Source organism: Pituophis catenifer, unplaced genomic scaffold (genome assembly GCF_029215685.1).
Source record: "Pituophis catenifer annectens isolate HBS135680 unplaced genomic scaffold, rPitCat1.0.hap2 SCAF_2, whole genome shotgun sequence".
Lineage (NCBI taxonomy): Eukaryota > Metazoa > Chordata > Lepidosauria > Squamata > Colubridae > Pituophis > Pituophis catenifer.
The window spans coordinates 207,566,435-207,592,674 of NW_027256882.1; positions in this window are offsets into that span (position 1 = coordinate 207,566,435).

The window sequence follows — 26,240 nt, forward strand, 5'->3', positions numbered from 1 at the left end:
CTATAAAAGCCTCCATTTAATTTATTACAATCATCTTTATTTTATTTTTAATCACATTATCTTCATTTCCTCGTCTGCAAACATAAATTTCCTTCCATTTTCCAAGTTTTTAATTTTATTCTCCATAAATCCAATTAAATCTCTTTTCATATTTTTATTCTGGATATAATGTATCAAATCTCTTTCTTTTAAGGCTGCGCTTAATCCTTCTTCTATTCCTGTGCCAACATTCAAATTATTATCTGTTCAACTGTAGGAGTTCCATTGTAGATTCCTTTTCTTTTCACCAAAGTCCAGCTGCTTGCAGTCAGGAAAGAAAAATCCTCCTCCACAGTTCAGCAATTTTTTTTTCCTATAGAGCTCAAAATTCTCATAACAAAGGGAGGTTACAAAGTTCCTCTTTACGACAGATGGTGTCTCTCTATAATCCACATTTCCCATTAGTCATGCAAGATTCCATTTTATTTCTTATTATATAACCGTCCATTTTATTTTCTTCTTTTAGTTAAAAAAGTATCAAATCTTTTTCCCCCCCTTAGTCCAATTCAAATTTTTAAAGTGTTTAGTCCTTTTACCATATCTCTAAATTAAGTCTCTTAGTTCTGTTCCAAAATTAGTTGTTTCTTGGGTCTTTGTTCTTTAAAGTTACAGTTTAAAAAATTTCCAAAGCCCCTTTGTTGCTTAGCCGCTGTTCTAGGCTAAGGGTCTTCTAGTTACTAATATAGCTCCAAACCTTGTTACAAGCCTGGGCTATTGTCACTCACCTGGCTTCAAAAGGCTCCATTTTACTTCGCTTTCCTTTTCTTGCCCAGTTGTCCCAGCTTCGTGACAGCCGCCATGGCTGCCGTCCCCCGCCGCCGACACACAGAGGGTTCCCTCTGACCTCTGAGGAAATTGCCTGTTCCCCTCGGTCTTCCGAGGCGCCGCTCTTCTTCCCCTGTCCCTGCAGGACAGGTTCGGTCTGCAGACCCATCGGCACCGGTTCGGCAGCCCGGGTTTTCACGGGACTCATCAGAGCCCGCTATTTCCCCGACTGTCTTGCCATGACGTCAACCGGAAGTCCCAAAAAGCTCAGGACACTATTGAGACACATCAGCTTAACCATGAAAAATCCATACATTCACTCCCCATGAAAACAAACACAAAGTGTCCACAAAGTCAGCCAGTTTTAAGCACTAGGCAACAAATGCTCATTTCAGCACCTAATGGAATACTAGAATTGTAAGGGAGAAGTATAGCCCAGGGTGGTATCTTCCATAAATAAGAGGTGACCCCAAAGAAGGTTTAGATTTCCTGATCTATGTTCCTCTTTCCCGGCTTGGGAGCGAAGCCCCCATCTGTAGATACCTGCACAGGACGGGCAGAACCATACTTGATAAAATGATTGTTCAAGACAGTCAGGGGTTTAGCTTATTCTGAAGTTAACACTAACGTTCATATATTTCCCATCTCAAAATAGATAATCTGTTTGGTTCTGGCTAGTGCGCAATTAGAACCCAGCATTACATATTCTAAATTGAGGCTTATGCATTAGCATATTCTGTGAATTCAGCTGATTACTAAGGGAAAGGGAAAGGTTCCCCCTCGCACATATGTGCCAGTCATTCCTGACTCTAGGGGGCGGTGCTCATCTCCGTTTCAAAGCCGAAGAGCCAGCGCCGTCCGAAGACATCTCTGTGGTCATGTGGCCAGCATGACTAAATGCCAAAGGCGCACGGAACACTGTTACCTTCCCACCAAAGGTGGTCCCTCTTTTTCTACTTGCATTTTTTTACATGCTTTTGAACTGCTAGGTTGGCAGAAGCTGAGACAAGTAACAGGAGTTCACCCCATTACATGGCACTAGGGGTTCGAACCGCTGAACTGCCAACTTTTCGATTGACAGGCTCAGCATCTTAGCCACTGAGTCACCACATCCCTAACCTAGCTGATTACTAGCTAACTAATAAACCATGAATCAAACTATCATATAGTAAAATTTGTGAACCCAACTATGAAGTTTACAGATAGAGATTGCCAATAGGCCATTAATTTGTTTAATTGTGTTTTTTTTTAAGAACTAGGGGAAAAAAGGCACTCATGAAGAAGCGTCCCCCACTCAGGGGAAATAATATGATACAACATGGGATTATAGTTACCAACCAGTTTCCCAAATTAAGGCTAAAGAAGAAAAGTAATACCCCTGTAAATTTTTGGATGGCACATTTTGATTCTGCTTAGATGACATTTGTAGATTCATATCTTTTCTTTCTTTGCATTGTTCCTATTGTTTCAGTTTGTATTTGTCCACAGATTCTTCTGGAGCTCAGTCAGATTAGATCTTGGAAGTCTTCTAGTCCAACCTTCTGCACAACAGGAAACCCTGTACAATTTGAGACAAATGGCTCTCCAGTCTCTTCTTAAAAATCTCCAGTGAAGAAACCACTCACAACTTCTGAAGGCAAGAGTTGGGCATCTTTAAATCCATATTAGCAAATAAATAAATAACCTAGGAAATCCTGAGAGGAATAGGCACAATTTCATGAAGAATTTCAAAACTGGCAGGCAGCTGATGACATTGCTAGTCTCTTTTTCCCCCCTTTTTCTCTTTATTTATTGACTCTTTTCAGGATTTCAGTATGCAGAACCCTTGCTAATTCTTATTAGCTGATTCTTTGCTCAAACAATCACACTTCCCACAGAACACAACAAAAACCAATTTGTCAACTCATGGGAGTCCATCACAAGCTTATTAAAATCATCCAGTTTTCAAAGATTGATAGACTCAGATTGTTGTTTACCGAGAAACAGAGCAGGCAATACATAGCACACAAAAGGGACCGAATAGCAAACATATAAATCAGAATTAAAATCTCACCGTTGACAATAGCTGCATGCCGACATTGCTATGTTGTTCATTTTCATTGCTGGTATATAAAGGCACACATTAGCTTTGTTCCTTTTCCTCTTATTTATTCTTCTTGTAATGTGAGAACAAGAAAATGCCTCCCTCATAGATAACAGGTTATTATATAAAGCTCCTGCATACTAAACAGACAAACAACTCATTTATTTGGTCCAGCTAACTTTAATAGGACTAATACAGAGAAGATGGCTTTGTTACTGAGTTCTGCGCTGAGAGTCAAACAAACCAGACTAGTCGTCTTGCTTGGTGGATTGAAGCAGGTGCTTCAGGCACCATATTTAGTTACCTTTTAGTAGAATGGGACAGCTCATTATGGCTGACTCACCACAGGACAACTCACCATGCTGTGGGACAATTCAATGTAGGATAAGAGAGGGAGAGGTGAATTGCAGCTTTGAGGACTTCTAACTTGAGAAAGTTCAAACCCTAAGCAAGACAAGGTCCATTGCAATTCACTTGTCCCTCTCTTGAGTTATCCCATGTTGAATTGTCTTGCAGGAAGTTATCCCTTGGCAAGTTGGCCTTGGCAAGTCAGCCAAAGCGAGTTGTCCTAGACCCACCTTTGAGTTAGGGCGATTGCTCTACCCCTATTTCCTGGGAGAGCAATATGAGCAAATCCACTATCTGCATCAGGGGTGAAATGTAAAATTTGTTACTACCGGTTCTTTGGGTGTGGCTTGGTGGTGGTGAGGTAATGTGACTGGGTAGGCGTGGCCAACTTTTTTTTAAAAAAAAAAACTTTTCAAAGCATTTTTTCTAATGCTTTGAAAAGCCTCTGCCAATCAGGCAACTCAGCTGGGATCGTCAGAGACTTTTCCAAACATTTTTTTACCATCTCTTCAGCCAAGAGGTTGCAGAAAAAAATGCTTTGAAAAGCCTCTGACGATCCCAGCTGAGCCGCACGATCATCAGAGGCTTTTTTTTTTTTTTTTACTTTTAAAAGCATTTTTTCGTCGGAAGAGGTTGTAGAAAAAATGCTTTTAAAAGTAAACAAAAAAAAAAGCCTCTGATGATTGTGCAGCTCAGCTGGGCATGGGGGGGGGACGCAGGGATTTTTGCTACCGGTTCTCCAAACCACCCGCCACCATCGCTACCGGATCAAGCGATCCAGTCCGAACCGGGAGCATTTCACCCCTGATCTGCATACGAGGAGCTGAAATACATAGAGAATAATACAAAGTCATAATCAGAGAAGAAGATAGACCATCAATTACCATCTCCTTCATTTAATAGCAATAGCACTTAGACTTATATACTGCTTCACAGTACTTTATAGCCCTCTCTAAGTGTGGTTTACAGAGTCGGCATATTGCCCCCAACAATCCTCATTTTACTGACCTCGGAAGAATGGAAGGCTGAGTCAACCTTGAGCCTGGTGAGATTTGAACTGCCAAATTGCAGGCAGTCAACAGAAGTAGCCTCCACTACTGCATTCTGATCCCTATGTCCCTGCGGCTCATTTAAAAACCATTTGAAGTTATAACGATATAAAAAACCCCAGTTTTGTGGCCAGTTCTCACGAATATCATTGCAGTGTGCTATAGTCACATGATTCAGGTGCTTCGCAACCAACTTCTGACAAGCACAGTTAAGGAAAAATGTGGAAATACAATCATAAGTTGTGGTCTTGTGATTTCTCACATAAGAATCAAATGGGAAGTGATATAAGTATGTCATGGTCACCCATGATTTTCCAATTAGCAACCATAGCACTTAGTCATGGAGTTGCCTCTCCCAACTATGGTTACTAAGCAAGGACTAATATATACCGTGTTTCCCTGAAAATAAGATCCTGTCTTATATTTTTCTGAACCCTGAAATAAGCGCTTGGCCTTATTGCCATGCACTCAAAAGCCTGATTGGGCTTATTATCAGGGGATGTCTTAGTTTGGGGAAAACAGGGTAGGAAGTCCTTGATTTACGACCACAATTGAGCTCACAATTGAGCTATGTGAAACATTGTTAATTGAGATTTGCCCCATTCTATGACTTTCCTTGCCACAGTTGTTAAATAAATCACTGCAGTTCCTAAATTAGTAAGATGGTTGTTATATGAATCTGGCTTCCCCATTGATTTTGCTTCTCAGAAGGTTACAAAAGGTGATTACGTGACCCTGCAACCATCATAAATATGAGTGGGGATCCTACAGCAGTCATAGGTGTGGGTCATAAGTCACTTTTTTCCAGCACCATTGTAACTTTGAACAATCACTAAATGAACGGTTGTAAGTCGAGGACTTACAACATTTCTGATGATTCTATTGTGGAGAAAGCTTTGAGAGAGGCTATTCTATTTGCTTCTATTTCGACACATTATGTGACAATAAAGCATGCTGGAAAAGGATGAATGCTTGGAAGGAAATAGAAGAGGCAACCAGTAGCAAAGTGGATGGACTCAGTTATAGTGGCAATAGGTGCACCTTTGGGAGGCTTGAAATAACAGGTTGGGGATAGAATGTTATGAAGAATATCTATGTGGTTGCTAGCAGTGGAAAACAATTTAATGGCACATCATCATCATCATCATCATGCCATTTGCAGTATGATATGTATTTCTAGACCTCTCCAGTCTGAATTGCTTCTAAGATGTTCCAACTCAACATTTGATTCAAAACTTTGTTTAATTACATTAGTTGAAAGGACAGATACTTTCAGGGGTGAAATGCTCCCAGTTCGGACCGGATCGCCCGATCCGGTAGCAATGGAGGCGGGTGGTTCGGAGAACCGGTAGCAAAAATCCCTGCCCCCCCATACCTAGCTGAGCCGCGCGATCATCAGAAGCTTTTTTTTTTTTAACTTTTAAAAGCATTTTTTCTACAACCTCTTCGGCGGAAACCCTTTTTTTCTTTTAAATGCCTCTGACGATCCAAGCTGAGTTTTTTTAAAAAGCCTCTGCCGATCAGGCAACTCAGCTGGGATCGTCAGAGCCTTTTGAAAGCATTTTTTTACAACCTCTTCGCCAAAGAGGTTGTAGAAAAAAAATGATTTTAAAAGAAAAAAAAAATTGGCCATGCCCACCCAGTCACATTACCCCACCACCACCACCACCAAGCCACGTCCACAGAATCGGTAGTAACAAATTTTAGATTTCCCCACTGGATACTTTCCATGAAAGATTCCACCTTGGCCTCCATCAAATTATTAGAGCAAAAGGCAATGGTTTCACACAATGAAACAATATACTTCATTTAGCCATGAACAGATAATTCTGGAGGCCAAGACATTATTTATTTGTAAGGTGACATTTCAGAATTCTGAGCTCTGAATTCCAGGCAAGCTGGGTCCAAAATGTTTCAATTTTGTATAAAACTGGTTGAAACTTCTTTGGCATGTGTGTAGCTGGGCTTTTTTCTTTTCTTTCTTTTTCTTTTTTCTTTTTTTTTTTTAAAATCACATTGAATGTTCCTTTTTCCCGGTGCCATCTTTCAAACATGACATATTTCCAGCTGAACAGATTTTTATATTATCATATTTGACAAAACTTCTCCCAGGATTTTGTTGCTGTCTTCTTAGAAAGATTAATTATGAGGCACCATAAGGAACCAGGGTAGAATTATAATTTTATCATACAGTGATTACAAAACTTGCACATGCAAATTGTGAGCTCTTTCTTAAACATTCTTTATTTTTTCCTTCTCTCCCTTTCTCGTGTTTCCTCTCAAACATGTATTTTTTTAATTTAAACTAAATTATATATAATTTAGGAAATTACCATATAAAACAAATGACAACAGTATGCATTTATTGATTTCGTTATTAAATGTATTTGCTGCCCATCTGATTCTGGAAGGTTTACGTGTAAGTTTGCACATCAAGGACTGTTCCCTAAACCTAGGCAAAAGCATGAGTTTACAGTAGCTGTGATGGAGGAAGGGGTATATTTAAAAAAGGTAAAAAGGGTGCCTTTAAGCTTTTGCAAGGCTGAAAATATTTATTTTATCTCTTCAATCCTTCAACCTTTAACGTTCAATCTGGAAGCACAAAAACTACCATGGAAGACCAAATAAAGCCTTGCAATCTTGATTTTGCAACCTTGATGTGTCATTTGGTCACTCATCTGTTGAGCGTATGCAGAAAAGGACATGTATGACTGTCTTTGAATATGTTCAAATATTCGAGCAATCCCTATTTTTACTTTCTTTTCAATTACTTTTTCATTTTATTAAATTCACACATATCATCATAAATGTACATTTATATAGTAACATTTTCTTTCTCCCACCCCCCCGCTTCCCCTTTTACATTTACATGGGTGTCTTCTGGGTTTCTATTTCTTTTTTGTCTTCTCTCTCATTTACTCGTACCTTATCTAATTTCTCTATAATCTTTTATTCATATTTCTTTTCTAACCATATATAAAATCGTCCCCATGGCTTGAAATACACCGATTCCACTTTATCTTTTATTCTCATTGTTAACCTATTCATTTCTGCACATTCTAAAATCTTCTTTATTACCTCTCCTTCTGATGGGATTTTTTCTGTCTCCCAATTTTGTGCAAATACAATTCTCACCACTGTTATTATATGAATAATCAAATATGTATCTTCTTTGCTATATTTCTCCGGTAATATACTCAATAAAAATGCCTCTGGTTTTAACTCTATACATTTGTACAACATTTCCTCTAACCATGCCTGTATTCTAACCCAATAATTTTTTGCTTTCGTACATGTCCGCCACATATGATAATATGACCCAGGCAATTGAAAACATTTCCAACATTTAGCTGATTTATCCTTAAACATTTTTGCTAATCTTTCTAGTGACATATGCCATCTATAAAACATTTTATATAAATTTTCTTTATATGCAGTTGCATATAAAGTTAATTTATAATTCCTTTCCCATAGTTGTTGCCATCTCTCTAGTTCTATCGTATAACCAAAGTTTTTTGCCCATGTTTTCATTGTCTCTTTTACTTCTTCCTCTTTTAACCTGATTTGCAATAAGTAATTATACTTATTTCTTAATTTATTAATCATGTTTTCATCTGTCCCAGTCAATATCTCATCCAATTCTGACTTTTCCAAATTAAAACCATACAGTTTCGAATCTTTATCATATCTTGACTGTATTTGCAGTCGTGTATACCAATCTGTCTCAATCCCTTGTTTTTCTAGTTCTTGTTTCTGTTTTAGTTCTCCCTTCTCTGTTAAAATATCCTTATATCTCACAATATTTTTCATATTAATCATATTTGGATGTGTCAAAACTTCTATTGTTGAAAGCCACATTGGTATCTTCATATAATGTCTTTCTTTCACTCTTTCCCATGTTGTTAGCAAACCATTCCTTATGTAATGTTTCTGAAAATACACATGTATCCTATTTTTTCCATACCAAAAAAAAGCGTGCCACCTTAGTTGCAAATCATGTCCTTCCAGAGTCAATATTCTCGTATTTCTCAATAAAATCCGTTCTTTAACCCAGGTTAATGTTGGCGCTTGATAGTATAGTTCCCAATTTGGTAGTTCTAATTCTAGCTTCTAGTTCTAGAATCTTAAAGCAGTTTAAATTTAATTCTTGCTTTTTTCCCTTGCCATACATATTTCCACATCATTTTGTTCAAATTCTCAAAATATTTTTTCTCCAACTTTATCGGTATTATTTGGGGAAAAAAACAAGATTCTTGGTAGTATATTCATTTTAATTAACACTATTCTTCCCATTAGTGATAATTGAAGATTTTTCCATTTCTCCAAGTCTATTTCAATTTGATTTCTCAGTTTGTAATAATTTTCTTCCTTCACCGTTATACACCTTGAAGTTAATTGAATACCCAAATATTTCACTTTCTTCATTATTAGAATGTCTAACCTCCATTAGTTGCTTTTTTTGTTTTTCTCTCATATTTTTAACTATGATTTTTATCTTGTCTTTATTAATTTTCTATCCCGCTATTTCACCATATTCCTCTATTTGCTCAATTAACTTTGGACCTGTTTCTGTTGGTTCTTTCATGATAAACACTAAATCATCCTTGTAGTTTGTATTGTTCTTTTTTGATTTTCATTCCTTTTATTTCTTTATCTTGTCTTATCTTTCTGTTTAAAATTTCTAATGTCAATATGAATAGCAATGGAGTTAATGGGCATCCTTGTCTAGTTCCTTTTCTAATATCTACTTTTTCTGTCATTTCACCATTCACGATCATCTTTGCCGATTGGCCTTTATATATATAGTTTTAATCAAATTTATAAACCTATCCCCGAAGTCCATCATTTGCAATTGTGTTGTCATAAATTGAAAATGAATACAACAATAGAGAGAGAATGGAGTGGGATAAAGGAGAGAAGAGAGGAAGGAGAGAGGGAAAGAAGAAAGGGAAAAGGAGAGGAAGAAAGAGAGGGGAAACAAGGGTAGGAGAGAAGGTTAGAAGGGAGGAAGAAGGGAGGTGTGGGGGAAAGGAAGGGGAAGTAGAGAAGGAGAAGGCGAGGAGGAAAGAAGAAAGTAGAAGAGTAGATGGAAGAAGGGAGGGAAAGGAAAGAAAGGAGAGGGAGAAGAAGGATTGTTGTAAAATAAGGGAGATAAAATGGTAGAAGAACAACCCCAAATATACTTTATTTTATTTATTTTATTTTGATTTATATGCTGCCCTTCTCCGGAGACTCAGGGCGGCTTACAATGCGTTAAGCAATAGCCTTCATATTTTGGTATATTTTATACAAAGTCAGCTTATTGCCCCCACAAACTGGGTCCTCATTTTACCTACCTTAGAAAGGATGGAAGGCTGAGTCAACCTTGAGCCTGGTGAGAATTGAACTCGCAGTAATTGCAGGCAGCTGGAAGCTAAATACTACCTTTTAACAGTAGCATTAGTCTGCTGCACCACTCAGGCTCCTTAAATTGTTTAGGATGAAGATTGTATTAGTATGAAAGTTAAAAGAAAATACGTATGTTAGATAAGAAACTGTACATTTAAGATATGTTTATGAGGAAAAAAAATAAAAAACTTTTTTTTTTAAAAAAGGAATATGTTCAAATATTAGATAAGCATTAAGAAAATTAAAAAAAAAAATCTTAAATTAATTCTGGAGTTAAGGAGAAACTTCCTAAAAGTGATAACAATTAACTAGTGGAACAACTTGCCTTCAGAAGTTGTGGGTGTTTCATCACTGGGTTTTTTAAGAAGAGACTGGACAGCCACTTGTATGAAATGGTATAAGAGGTTGGAGTAGAAAACCACCAAGGTCCCTTCTAACTATATTCTGATTGTGATTGCATAAGACACATTCTCAATTGAACTTCAGTGTGTCAGTTTAACAGAGAAGAAGTCCTGGATTGCCTCCAATGAAAGCTGTCAGAAGAGTCAGTTTTGGGTTTCTCTGTTCTCTACAGTCCACCGGATATCCATAAACTTGCTTTCCATAACATCTTATGAAGTTTCTACAACTGCCTTTCCATCCATACCCCTGCACACACATTTAGTAAACTGTCGGGTCCTTGGCACTCTCTGACCTTGGTTGTTTTCTTGCAGATGTTTCATTATCCAGCTGGGTAATAATATCATCAGTGCTAGAAGGGAGTGGGGTTAGATCTCTGTTTATATACAAGTGGCTTGCCTTATCAGAGCACCAATGCCCCACAATTCAATCCTGAGCTACAAATATACTCTTCTATTGGTAACATTTACTAGAATTTGGTAACCACGCAAAGATAAACCAGTTATCTCTGTGAAATTGCTTTAACTTTGAAAATAGCAACCCGAGGGCTGCACTCTTTTCAATCATACTGGGTTAGTATAATTTATCTTGATAGCGAGCAGGATTCCAAGTATTATATCTCTAGAAAAGTAAAAGTAAGAAATTTATGCATTTCTACTTGACATCAGCCACGAGAGAAATATTTTATAAAGGAGAAAGAGGGAGAGAGCAGGAGAGAGTACTATGCTCAACATCTTCATTATTGCAAAGCTTTAATTCACATATGACTTTTTGTTCACAAAAAACTTTTTATTTTGAAGATTTAAACTGAAGTGAAATATTGTACTTCTCTCATTTCAATCGGCCCGTAATAACAGACAGTTGACACTAATAATTGTCAGATAGAAAGGAAAAGAGTAAAACGAGACACGTAGGAAAGTTGTTGTAACCATCAATTTGTCCTTCACTCCTTCAAAATACAATATCACCAATACTGGCTCATCTAAAATGGCTTATTCCATACATTTTACATTACTGTATCTCTTCCCCTGAATTCTATATGGCAATGTTTTGCTTCCAAAGTGAGTCCGAGAGAATTTTATTTTCTGAAGAGAATTTTCCTGGTTGCTTCTTCCACTAGATTTATGACAAGTGAGCGACTGTTGGGGGTGACCTTGGCTTTTCATAGCCTGAAATTCTTCTTTTCAATTGTTTTGACTGTAAAAAGGTCAAAAAAAAGTATGGCAACCCTGGACTTGAAAAAGCTATAGGAGAAGAGGTTGACATGGTCATCACTCACTTCAGTTCTGGCCAAGATAAACTGATCAGAAGTGGTTTGTTCACCACAGATTCCTCTATTATATGTGTTCCCTGGTTCGACTTATGGTCACTCACTCACACACTCACAGCTTGGAAAATAGCCACACTCAAATCATTTTCAATTCAGGGGTGAAATCCAGCAGGTTCTGACAGGTTCTGAAGAACCGGTAGCGGAAATTTTGAGTAGTTCGGAGAACCGGCAAATACCACCTCTGGCTGGCCCCAGAGTGGGGTGGGAATGGAGATTTTGCAATATCCTTCCCCCTGGAGTGGGGTGGGAATGGAGATTTTGCAGTATCCTTCCCTTGCCATGCCCACCAAGCCACGCCTACAGAACCAGTAGTAAAAAAATTTGAATTTCACCACTGTTTCAACTGAACACTGAGGCGCAATCAGTCCTTTAGCATACACAGAAGCCCAGTTAAAACAGCAAAACTTTACTGGTTACAATATAATATCTCTGTCTATCTGTTTCTCTCCCTCTCTCTCTCTCTCTCTCTCTCTCTCACACACACACACACACACACACACACACACACATCTATCTATCTATCATCTAACTCTCTGAATTTGAAAATAGTGTATATTTACTCATTGAGAATGTAATTGTGATATGCTTTTTAACATGTTTGCAAATGCTAAATACATAAATCAACCTACCTACCTACCTACCTATCTATCTATTCATTCACCCACCTACCAGCTACCTACCTACCATCTGTCTCTATCTACAGTATCTATCATCTATCTATCTCTTTGAATTTGTAAATAGAGTATAGTTTCTCATTGAGAATGTAATTGTGATGTGCTTTTTAATATATTTGCCCAACAACATGTGAATTCAGCAATTCAGTGAAGTGAAACATGGATCTACTTTCTTTTTTCTTTTTTCCAAAGGCAATTGTCGCAACTTCCCAGCTGCTGGAAACCTGTGCACTCCATGGCATTCTCATGGCTATTTCTTTTAACACCCACTCAATTTTGGATGATTTGACAAATAAATAAATCATCATTTAAAAATAGATTGGCAAGCATCTCCATTTTTTTTTCTTGGCATTCAACTCTTACTGTACAAAAGTACTTGTCTCTTACTGTCTTTTTCACCTCAGTTTTAATAAACATGGGATAAACATTGTGACTCGTATATCATAAGTCATAGCATAAGATGAAATATGGCTGCAGAGCAGCAGCAGAAATTTATCCCATCCTAGCGGCTGGGTCTCACTGGAATTACTCTTCACCAGGTTTTATTGATTCTAATTTAATTTCAGCACTCTTTGGGGTCATTTTAAAGATAAGAGAACTGTCCTTTCCATTACTAACAACAATCCTGAGGAGGGAGATAGAATCATCATCAGGTTTGGTCAAATGCTTTAGTTTAAGGTCAGTGCTCTTGAATGAATATATTCTTGCTATAGGCTTAATGAGCTATTAGGAATTTCAAGAAGAAAATCAAAGCTGGTACTTCAGATATACTCCCTCCCTCCCCACACACACTCATACACTTCTCTTCTCTTCTTCTTGTTCTTTGCATTATTTCCGCCATATCATGGAGTCCATAGTTTAGCATCTCGTCCACCACTTTGTCTGGTCTGAAGCATCCCACAAGTATGTTTCAGAGCATTGTGTCAGGTTTAGTACATAGTGATGTGACATTGAAATCTCGGCCGACTTGCCGCAGAGTCGTAAAACATATAAAACAGAGTGTCAATTTCGAAATGGATCTATGTGGCCGCAACCATCTTTTCATTTCTCAGCTTGCCACACAGCACGGGGGGAAGGACAGGTTTGGGATGTCAGACCAGACAATAACAACAGATCACTCCATGGGAACCAAGGTCATCTCAACAGGTGCTCACCAGAGACATGAGGGAATGCCGGGAGATGCCAGAGCCCCTAATTGGACAGTGTAACTTGTGACAAGGAGGGAGGAGAACCTCTATTCTTTAATTATACAAAAACCGCGGGAATTAATTAGAGTTGGTTTTGCTTTCATGCGTTCTGAAATGATGTACTCAATAAAGCTATTCTTAAAGGGATCTGATTATCTTGATTTTCTGGGTTCGTCAGTCAGAACCTTGATACAGAGTTCATAAAACATATGAAGAACAGTTGCAGGATTTGGGTTTGGCTAGTCTAGAGAAAAGAAGGACTAGGGGGACATGATAGGGGGACAATCTTCATTTGAAGATTGGCCTAGTCCTGTCTCTCTAGGTTTAAACCTAACTAGTGTCTTAATTGGCAAGGGTGAAACCAAGATGGCAAGGCAATGTAACAGACTTTTTTGATCCAACTAGGCTGGGGGTCCAGTGGATGCTAATGTATCTAGCCTATGGATGCTAATGTATCTGCAAACAGCTGCATTGGTGTTTATAGATTCCGTGCTGCACATACATTTATAATTCCAAGTCAGTTTTCAAACACAGGGTAAATGAAATGAAGGAATTAAGTCATTGGACTAGGAGAAGGGAGAATAAAGATGTCCATTCAGGTGCTAATGTTTGCAGAAAAGGGGAAATGCTCCAATCATACATCAATGTGTCTTCTAGCTGCACCATTCTTAGGCTATTAATAGGTCTGCATCCTCATAACTTACAATATTAACCAGACTGTCAATAAAAGGATTTGAGGTACTACTAAATAGGCAATGAGAGTAATGGGCCATTAGTTTCATTGAACATGGAAGGTCAAAAGAGAAATATTCATCTGTCATTTTAGTATTTTGGTACTGACAGAATAAATATATTTTGCAATGAATGTCTGACTCTTCAAGAATTTAGAACAAATGGCATGGGAAATCAACTCAATTTCTAAAAGCACAGAGCCCCATCCCCCGTTTAAATTAGAATCAGAATCAGAATAGAGCTGGAAGGGACATTGGAGGTCTTCTAGTCCAGCTCCCTCCTCAAGTAGCAGATCCTATACCATTTCAAACAGGTGACTGTCCAGTCTCTTCTTAAAAGCCTCCAGTGATGAAGCACCCACAGTTTCTGAAGGCAAGCTGCTCCATTGGTTAATTTTCCTCACTGTTAGGAAGTTTCTCCTTGATTCCAGGTTACTTCTCTCCTGGATTACTTTCTATCCATTGTTTCTTGTCTTGCCTTCTGGTGCTTTGGAAAATAAATTGACCCCCTCCTCTTTGTGACAATCTCTCAAATACTGGAATATTGGAATACTGCTACTGTGTTTTCCCGAAAATAAGACTCTGTCTTATATTTTTTGAACCCCAAAATAAGTGCTTGGCCTTATTTTTAGGGAGGTCTTATTATTTTGGGGTGCGGGGAGCAAGATGGGGCTCCTCTTGCCATCTTACCTGGTTTCCAGCTCTGCGTTTAAATATTTTCGGGGAGGGCTTATTTTCAGGGGGGAGGCTTATTTTAGCGCATGCGCTCAAAAGCCCGATTGGGTTTATTATCAGGGGATGTCTTATTTTCAAGGAAACAGGGTATCATGTCCCCCCCAAGTCCTTCTTTCCTCTAGACTAGCCAAACCCAAATCCTGCAACTGTTTCTCATATGATTTAGTCTCCAGGACTTTAATCATCTTAGTTGCTCTTCTCTGAACTTTTCCCAAAGTCTCAACATCTTTTTTGTAATGTGGTGACCAAAACTGGATGCAGTATTCCAGGCATAGTCTTACTAACGCGATACTGATTTTGATTCTATGCCTCTGTTTATACAACCAAGGATTATATTAGCTTTTTTGGTTGTTGCCACACATTGCTGACTCATGTTTAAGTGATTGTCCACTAGGATCCAAGGTCCCTCTCACAGTTATTGTTTTTGAGCCATGTTTCGCCTAATCTGTACTTGTACCGTTGGTTTTTCCTGCCCAGGTGTAAAACCTAGCTTTTCTCCACCTTCAAGTTCATTTTGTTGGATAGGGTCCATTGTTCAAGTCTGTCAAGATCTTTTTGGATTCTGAGCTTGTCTTCTGGGGTGGGGGCTATTTCTGCCAGCTTAGTGTCATCTGCAAATTTGATGAGTTCCTCTTATATTCTCTCACCTAAGTTATTTATGAAGATATTGAAGAGTACTGTGCCTAAGACGGAATCTTGTGGTATCCTACTGTTTACTTCCCTCTGTGTGGATGTAGTACCATTTAAGACTACTCACTGAGTATGGTATGTCAACTCAATTTGTAAAAGCACATCCCGTTTAAACTATTTTCATAACTGCAAGTTTTTGAACAATGATGGGTTCCATATCACTTATAGCTGCAAATGTATAATGAAACCATGCCTCAAATTGCCCTTTGCAGATAAATTTCTACAAAAGCAGATATGCAATATATACACAGAAAATAGCAGGTTGTCAATATTTGCACACCTTTTACCTGTGGTATGTGTTTGATATATTTGTTTTCTCTTCTCTTATTTTCCTTTTTGCTTGACAACTGACACGGGTTATTTTTTTCAAGCATTCATGTAATGCGAGTTGTAATAACATATAAGTTATAATAAATACTGCATGAATTCAGCTGCTGGAAATGTCATTTAATCTAATAGGTCTCTGGAAGGCAAAATCTGGCTATCCATGTGAATTTAATCTGTTGGTTTACAACATTGTGAAATATTTTGTGGATTCAAACAGCTGCGTCATTCTTCATATAGTTCATTTATTTGGTTGTCTCTATTTCTTTTCATAATAGAAATCAGATATGTGTGCATTTTATTTAATGAAGAGAGCATAAATTCGCAAAAATTAAAAATGGATTCTCACTGCTGCTAGATTTTATAAAAAGAGAACCAACTTGGCCAGCTCATCAAGAGTCTTAATTAGTAGACTTCCGGTTTCCTTGTCTTCGGCGACGGCGGTGCCTTTTGAAGGACCGCCAGCCCCGCCGCTTGTAGAGCCGCTTCGCGATCGAGAAGCGGCTCAAAAACTTCAAAATCCACAGGATTATTGGAGGAGAGATCGCAGGGCACAGGTCGAGCCCCTGTAACCCCCCAGGGAATTGTTTCTGGGGAGGAAACAGCCGCGGATCCCTCCCAACCTGCTGAAACTCTGGGCGGCGTGGGACGATTCTGCCTTTGCAGAACAAGCCGGCTGCAGGAAACATTTAAAGCGAAAGGAACCAACCTTAATAAGCAGCGGAAATTTACTTGGACTCTGAAACTGAATTGCAAGTATTAGCGCTTTGTTGATTCTTTAACTTGAGAAAAAATGCGAATGAGTGAAAGTGATTTGAAAAAACATGGCACTCGGCTTTAGAGTTAACGAGCCAGCGAGTGTGGATTGGTGAAGTCATCTTCCTTTGTTACAAAGTTACCAAGTTGTTACAAAGTTGCTTCGCTTGTAACAAGAGAAACAAGAGAAAAATTTCTCCCTTTTTATACTTGACTTTGTTTTACTTTAGTTCCTATTTGATTAAATCTGGGGGACTTTTTTAGAAGTCTCTGTGGAGGTGGGAAAGGAAAAGGAACTTCCCTCTTCAGAAAAACTAGCTTACGTGGCAGGATGGCCTCAAAGAAGCAAGAAGGGAAGGCAGCAGGGGGGGGATCTCCCACACACAAACATGCAACGCAGCCTCCCCCTGCTCAACAGTTACAGAAAAAAGATTTTGATGTGGGAGATTTAAAAGAATTTATTTCTAAAGTTTTGGATGATAAATTCCAAAAATCCCAACAGGAAATAGATGATAAACTTCAAAAGTCTCAACAGGAAATTATGCAGGAAATTAATGAAGTTAAAGATATGGTGAAACAGAATCAAAACAAGGTGACTAAAAAAATATCAGAGGTGGCGTCTGGCCTTGCAGAATTTATTATTAAAGTTGATTCTAAAGTGGAAGAATTTAAATCAGAAGTCAATGTTAAAATGAAAGACAATGATTATAAAATTTCTGATGTTGATGATAAAATGCAGAGAGTTGAAAATGAAATTGTTATGATGCAATTCAGGGCAATGGAATTCGCAATAAGGCTTCGAGGAATCAGAGAAGATGACAGACAAGATTTGAGACAGGTCTGCGCTGAGGCACTGGCTGTGATTCTAAAAATTAATCCTGATGTGGTTTTTTACAAAATAGATAAAATTTACAGAGTGAATTCTTGGGTGGCCAGACAAAGACAACTGCCTAGAGATGTGGTCATATATTTTACGGACAGAGCAATAAGAAATGACATCCTGCAAAAATCTTTTCATACTACTGTGCAAGTGGGGGGCTCACAAATTGGAGTCTACAAAGAATTACCACCTAAAATTATTTATTTATTTATTTATTTATTTATTGACTTTCTATACCGCCCTACTCCTGAAGGACTCAGGGCGGTGTACAGCCATGAAATAAAACACATAAATATACAAAATTTAAAATCGAATAAAATAGATTAAATAAATTTGGCTGAATTTATACCCATAATTTAAAATACCCATAATTTTAAAATACAATTAAAAATTAAAAATTTTCATTTAAAAGGGAGAAAATTTAGGCGAGGCCCGCTTGATGAAATAAAAGCGTCTTCAACTCGCGGCGGAAGGTGCGCAGATCCGGGATCCTCCGTATCTCTGGGGGGAGCTCATTCCAGATCGTCGGTGCCCCCACAGAGAAGGCTCTCCCCCTAGGGGCCGACAGCCGACATTGTTTGGCCGACGGCACCTGGAGGAGCCCCTCTCTGTGGGAGCGTACTGGTCGGTGGAAGGCTGTTGGTGGTAGTAGGCGGTCCCGTAGATAACCAGGTCCTAAGCCATGGAGCGCTTTAAAGGTGGTAACCAGAACCTTGAAGCGCACCCGGAAGACCACCGGGAGCCAGTGCAGCTCGCGCAGGAGAGGTGTTACATGGGAGCTCCATGTTGCTCCCATAACCACCCGCGCGGCGGCACTCTGCGCCAGTTGGAGCCTCCGGGTGCACCTCAAGGGGAGCCCCATGTAGAGAGCATTACAATAGTCCAGACGAGAGGTGACGAGGGCATGAGTGACTGTGTGTAATGAGTCCCGATCTAGAAAGGGACGTAACTGGCGAATCAGGCAAACCTGATGAAAAATCCTCCCGGTCACGGCCGTCAAGTGCTCTTCTAAAGACAGCCGTGAATCCAGGAGGACGCCCAAGTTACGAGCCCTTTCCGTGGGGGCCAATGATTCGCCCCCAATAGCCAGCAATGGCGCCAGCTGACTATATCGGGACGTCGGAAACCACAGCCACTCGGTCTTGGATGGGTTGAGCCTGAGCCCGTTTCTCCCCATCCAGATCCGTACGGCCTCCAGGCACTGGGACATCACTTCAAGGGCATCGTTGGGGTGATCCGGGGTGGAGATGTACAGCTGAGTGTCGTCAGCGTACAGATGGTACTTCACCCCGAAACCACGGATGATCTCACCCAGCGGCTTTACATAAATGTTGAACAGGAGGGGCGAGAGAACCGATCCCTGCGGCACCCCACATATAAGGGGCCTCGGGGTCGATCTCTGCCCCCCTGTCAACACAGACTGCGACCGGTCAGAGAGAAAGGAGGAGAACCACCGTAAAACGGTGCCTCCCACCCCCAACCCTTCCAGCTGGTGCAGCATGATACCATGGTCGATGGTATCAAAAGCCGCTGAGAGGTCTAACAGGACCAGGACAGAGGAACAACCCCTGTCCCGAGCCCTCCAGAGATCATCAACCAACGCGACCAATGCCGTTTCCGTGCTGTACCCAGGTCTGAAGCCCGACTGGAACGGATCTAGATACGACGCTTCATCCAGGTACTGGGGTAGCTGTCGCGCAACCACACTCTCAACAACCTTCGCAACAAAGCAAAGGTTGGAGACTGGACGATAGTTAGCCAATACTGCCGGGTCCAGGGAAGGCTTCTTGAGGAGAGGCCTTACCACCGCCTCTTTCAGGGCAGCGGGGAAGACACCCTCACCCAACGAAGCATTTATAATCCCCTGGAGCCAGCCTCACGTCACCTCCCGGGAAGCCAGCACTAACCAGGAGGGACACGGGTCCAACAAACATGTGGTCGCGTTCAATCTACCCAGAATCCTGTCCACGTCATCTGGGGTCACAGGATCAAACTCATCCCAGATAACAGTCTCAAGACCTGTCTCCATCACCCCCCTCGGATCTATCGCATCAGAGTCCAGACCTGCCCGAATCTGAGTGATTTTGTCATACAGATACTAAACAAAATCCTCGGCTCTTCCCTCCAAGGGGTCCTCCCGCGCTTCCTGGTGGAGCAGGGAGCGGGTCACCCTAAACAGGGCGGCCGGGCGATTATCTGATGACGCAATAAGAGCAGCAAAATGAGAACACTTTGCTGCTTTTATCGCCACTAGGTAACTCCTAATATGAGATCTTACCAGTGTTCGATCAGATTCAGAAAGACTAGCCCTCCAACAGCTCTCTAGGCGTCTTTTCTGGCGCTTCATCTCCCTCAGCTCCTCGGTGAACCAAGGAGCCAGGCGAGATCGGCGCCGGGTCAGAGGCCGCAAAGGCACGACTCGATCCAGGGCTCCAGCCGCCGCCCTATCCCAGGCGGCAACTAGGTCCCCAGATGAGGCGTGAGCCAGAACCTCCAGGATTGGCCCAAGTTCCATCTGGAACCTATCAGGTTCCATCAGGCACCTGGGGCGGTACCATCTTACCGGTTCCGCCTCCCTGCGGCGGGGTGCTGCGGTTCGAAGGTCAAGGCGAAGGAGCGAGTGATCTGACCATGACAAGGGCTCGATGACTATATCCCCTATCTCGAGATCACTCAACCACTGTCCAGAGACAAAAACCAAGTCCAGTGTGTTTCCCCCAGTGTGCGTAGGGCCATGAATTAGTTGGGTCAGGTCCATGGCCGTCATGGAAGCCATGAACTCCCGAGCCACCTCAGACGCCTCACCCACGGATGGCAGGTTGAAATCCCCCATGACCATAAGTCTGGGAGTATCAACCGCCACCGCGGCAATAACGTTGAGTAGATCGGGCAGGGCTGCCGCCACGTGGCAGGGAGCCAGGTACGTGATCAGCAAACCCATCTGAACCCCATGGCCCCACTTCACAAGGAGGGACTCACAACCGGCTGTCTGAGGTACAGTGGTCTCCCTCGGCCTAAGGCCTTCTCTAATAATAACCGCTACTCCCCCGCCCCTCCCCTGCGACCTTGGCTGATGGAATGCGTGGAAACCTGGTGGGCACATTTCTACCAGAGGGACCCCTCCCTCTGGACCCAACCAGGTCTCCGTAATACCCGCCAGGTCCGCTCCCCCCCTCGTAAACAAGATCACAAATGAGGGGGGCTTTATTTACTACAGACCTAGCGTTGCACAACATCAGGCGAAGGCCCGGGCCCTGGAGGTCTGAGCTACCTGGAGAACGGGTGGAGCCTTGGGGGCCGGAGCACTCTACCGCTTGAAGACAGCGGGTGCGTGCTCCCTTAACATGATATGGCCCCCTGCTCCCGCCATATCTACCTCTCCCACACACAGTACCGATGGTAGAAACGCAGTCTGGACCAGCTCGACCCCCTCCGGATCCCCCACCACCCCCGCCGAACATCCTGGCCAAGCCCGATTCTCCCCCTAGTGGGTTATCCCCCAAACCCACAACCCTAATTCCAATCCCACCCCCCCTCCCCCCTCCCAGAACCCCTTAAAAGTTTAAACAAGGACAATTTTAAAAAACCCCACAGCCCCCTCTTTGCAGCATGCCACCTCTCGGGACTCCAGAGCCCGTCATCGAGGTAGGCCCTCGATAGAATGGAGGGCCAAGCCTGCGAGAGGGGGGAGTCTCGCAGACCAAGAAGCTCCGCTGCTGAGTACATTAATCATAATGGGTGACACGACCATATCCTGAGGGTGTATATACAGGACCAAGGAGAAGACAAAAAGATGGGAGAAATCTCAGAGACATATTTGCAGGACCAAGTCCCCTGTCCCCTCACAACAGAGGACATAGTCCAAAGCCAGGACGACCACAGTTCCAAGGGGGAAATAGATCCAACTACCCTCTCACGGTGGTTAGATCAAATGTTAAATGTTGAAAACCAGAAAAGATTTTGGCTTTCTTGTTAAAGAATTGCAAAATCAACAGATACCATTTCGGTGGGATGCCCCAACTGGTATAATTTTGAGATACAAGGGAGAAAGACATAGTTTGAACACTGTGGAGAAGGCGGAGCATTTTTATACTACTATCTTTAAAGAAAGAACACCATCTCCGCGTACATCCACAGTTCTGGAGATTAAGGAGAGTGATAAGAAGCAACTTCAACAAGAATCTCAAGAACAGTCTAAGCAGGAACCAGAGGAAATGCAGGGCGCTGAAGGAGGTTTTCTGGATGAGCCTTTGTTGGAATCTTCTCCAATCTTGGACCCGGTTCAGATGGTTGAAGTTAAGGATCAGCGTATAACTCGAGCTAAGTCTAAGCAACTTAAAGAAAAGCAACAACAGGAAAGACAAGATAAAAAGGGAGCTAAGAGTACTACACAAGAGACTGGAGCCATGGGGGGAGCAAGACCAAAGATTCTGGAAGACATTCGGTTATTCTGCTCTTTGCTCCAGAAAGATAAAGATGACGATTAAGTGTTTATCTTGGAATGTGAATGGGTTGAATTCAGCACAGAAAAGGAAGAAACTATTTGCATATTTGAAACAATTTAATAATGATATAATTTGTTTACAAGAAATGCATATCACAACTCAAGATCAAAAGTATTTGATAAATTCCAAATTAGGAACACATTTTATATCTTCAACTGCGCAAAAAAAGAATGGTGTGGTTATTTATGTAAATAAAAAGTTAACAGCTAAAGTTATAGAAGTAGATGAAGATGGTAGGTTTGTAGCAATTGAATTGCCTACAGCAAATGGCCAAATTCTTCTGATTGGAATTTATGCTCCCAATCAACAACAGGACCATTTCTATAAAATGTTACATACTAAAATATTGCAATGGGACTACAGATCTATTTTAATTATGGGAGACTGGAATGGAGTAATTGATTCTAAATTAGATAAAAAGAGTTTGGCAAAGTCTAGGATCAGATTACCACAGACCTTTTTTGACATGAAAGAAGATATGGAACTAAAAGATGTTTGGAGAATACATAATCCAAAAGAATTGGACTACACTTTTTTTTCTGACAGACACAGATCCTTCTCTAGGATTGACTTCATTTTGTTGTCAGATGATTTACTTGTCAAGACAATAAGAACAAAGATTTTTCCAAGAACTTTGACTGACCATAGCCCAGTATAGATAGAAATTGAGATAGGCAAGACTGAAAGACGCTCTTGGAGATTAAATGAGAACTTGTTCAGATACGAAAAAAATATAATAGAACTTAAAAAGTACCTGAAAGAATTTTTTGAAATAAATTTGAATAAAGGTATCCCAATTGAAATTGTGTGGGATGCAAGCAAAGCTTATATGAGAGGGGTGCTTATTTATATGAACTCTAAACATAGATTGAATCGACAAAAGAAAAGACTTGAATTGGAAGCAGAAATAAAGAATAAAGAACAGTTACTTATTAAAAACCCAACAGATGAAAGAATACGTGGTGCTATAAAAATTTTGAAAGACCAATTTCAAATGCTTATGGCGGAACAAGTTGCAACAAACTTACAATATGCGAAGCATAATACATTTTGTAATGCCAATAAACCGGGCAGATGGTTGGCCTATACATTGAGGAAAAAATAGAGTATACGGACTAGTGATAGTATTGATATTGGAGGGAAAGAAATTTTTCAACAAAAATTAATTAAAGAAGTTTTTGTGGACTATTACACCAAACTATATGCTAAAGAGGATGTGCAGAATGGACTTATAGAAAAATACCTAGATGATAAAAGAGTTACAAAAATTACTGACCAACAAAAGGAAAGAATGAATCATCCTATAACAGAGGAGGAGATATTAGTAGCAATTAAACAATTAAAAACAGCCAAAGCTCCTGGAACGGACGGTTTGACTGCAGTGTATTATAAAACTTTGCAAGCAGAAATGGTGGAACAACTCAGAGATCTATTTTGTAATATTCAACAAGGGGGTAAAATACCCCCATCATGGACAACAGCTTATATATCTCTGATACCAAAAGAGCAAGCAGGTCCTAAAAAAACGGAGAATTATAGACCAATATCTCTTCTGAATACCGATTACAAAATTTATGCAAAAGTATTAGCCAACAGGTTGATGCCAGTAATCCAAAAGGTGATTCATGATGATCAAGCGGGATTTATCGAGGGTAGATACATGAAGGACAACGTGAGGCAAGTAATAGATTTATTGGAATATCTTGAGAAGAATAAACAGATCCCTGCAGTGCTGGTTTTCTTGGATGCAGAGAAGGCCTTTGATAGAGTGGATTGGAATTTTCTACTAAAGACTTTTAAAAAGATGGACTTTGGGGATCAATTTATACAGGTGATTTCAGTAATTTATCAAGAGCAAAAGGCACAGATTATTATTAATGGAAGTTTGACAACAGAGTTTAAAATTGAAAAAGGAACAAGACAGGGATGTCCGTTGTCTCCACTCTTATTTATTTTAACACTAGAAGTCTTGTTAAATACAATACGGGACTCTAATATCTTGAAAGGTATAATGATAAGGCAAGAGGATTACAGAATAAAGGCATTTGCAGATGATCTGGTTGTTACCCTAACACAGCCAATGGAATCAATAATCCTGATGAAGGACATTATACAAGACTATGGTAAAGTTTCAGGTTTTAGACTGAATCAAAAAAAAAACTAAGATGATAGTTAAAAATATGACACAAGATCGTAAACACGAGCTTGAGAGGAGGGCAGGTTTTGAGATTGTACCAAAGGTAAAATATCTAGGAGTTCAGGTTGCAGAATCAAACACGAAATTGTTTCAAAATAATTATGAGGTGTTGTGGCGAGAGCTGCAAAAAGATATGGAGACTTGGAAAAAACTGCAGCTGTCTCTACTTGGAAGAATAGCAGCAGTTAAGATGAACATTTTGCCAAGATTTCTTTTTTTGTTTCAAATGATTCCGGTGCTTAAAAGTGATAAACAACTGAAAGTGTGGCAAACTGGAGTGAATAAGTTTGTCTGGAACGAGAAAAAACTGAGAGTGAAATTGAAAATTATGCAAGATGTTCCAGAAAGGGGAGGTCTTAAACTTCCAAACCTACAGTTATATTATGATGCAGCAGCTTTGACTGTGATTGGTTTGGAAGGAAAAAGACTGGAATACTGAATATAGAAAGTTTTGATCTTGAATTTGGATGGCATGCTTATTTATTCTATGACAACAAAGTGGATAAAGTATTTAAAAGCCATATACTTAGAGACTCTTTGATGAGAGTTTGGAAGAAGCACCGATTCAAATGGGATTATAAAATACCGCTATGGCTGGATCTTGGTCATACTTTGTGGAATACAAATATAATGTCACTCGGGGGGGGGGGTTTATACAAAGAGGTTCTTTTTACAGATGCGGGCAGATGGCAGCTGAAGACACTACAGACACTGTTGGCTGAAGGGATTAACTTAACTTGGCTACAATATAATCAACTACAATTGAGATGGAAAGAGGACCAAAAAAATGGTATTATGGTGCATGAGGAAGAATTGGTTAGACATATAAAAGAGAAAGGTCCAATGCATATTAAAAGGCTTTATAATGTTTTGTTAGAAAGGGATTCAGAAACAGAGTTAGTTAAAGTTTGTATGATTAAGTGGGCACAAAATTTTGAAGAACCAGTGATGTTGGAAACATGGGAAAAAATTTGGGTTCAGAATGTAAAATTTACACAGTCGCAAAATCTGAGGGAAAATTTCTATAAAATGTTTTATAGATGGCACCTAGACCCCCAAAAATTGTCGTGTATGTACCCTAATGTTCAGCCAAAATGTTGGAGATGTGACTGTTTAGATGCTACATATTATCATGTTTGGTGGACTTGTAGGAAAGTTAAGGCTTTTTGGATAAAAATTTGGTGGGTTATGCAGAATGTTTTAAAGAAAAAAATTCAATTTTCTCCACAACTGTTTTTATTGGGTATAGTTAAGGGTTTTACATTGGGTGAAACAAAGTTGATATTGTATATGATAACAGCAGCAAGATTATTGATAGGTAAATACTGGAAAAATGAAGCTTTGCCCACTATCGAGGAATGGACTATGAAGATGGCCAGTTTTGCAGAGATGGCGAAGATTTCAGCATATCTAAAAGACTGTTTACAAGAGACTTATGAATGGGAATGGAAAAAGTGGATAGATTATGTTCAGAGCAAATACCAAACTAGGAAGTATCAAATAGCTTTCATTTGAAAATGATATATTAAGATAGAAATATGTTAATGTAATGAAGATAAAAAAGAAAATTATAAGGGGGAGGGAGGGGTTCAAGTTTTATATAAGTTTTATACAAAGGGTTTTTTTTTTTACTTGATATAAGTATACTGTGTGGAAGTCCGGGGGGAGGGGAGGGTTAGGGAGGGTTAGGGAGGTTGGGAAGGTTGGGGTGGGTTGAGGGGGGGGGGGAAAGGGGTGAAAATGTAATTGTAAAACTTTTGCAATAAAAAAAAAGAGTCTTAATTAGTAGTAGAAAACTATTCTAAATAGTTTTTCGACATTTGTTTAACCATTTCATTCAAATGCATGGAAAAGGGTTCCCACTCCCACCCATCCACAAAGAAGAAAATTTAAGTAAAATCTGGAAGCTATAAACCTTATGATGGGCTGAAATTTCATTTCAATTAAATGTGGGGAATCAGGCATGTCTAAGCAAAACCTGACTGGACCCGGGATGTGGGAGGGATTCCTCTCGCAGACCTGTCCTGTGTCCTCCAAAATTTGGGTTTGGTATCAGCCCAGATCCCATGGGACGTGGAGTATGGTTGTTCTAATGCTCTAATGTTCTAATCTCTCGGTTGGATTACTGCAATGCCCTCTACATGGGGCTGCCCTTGGGGT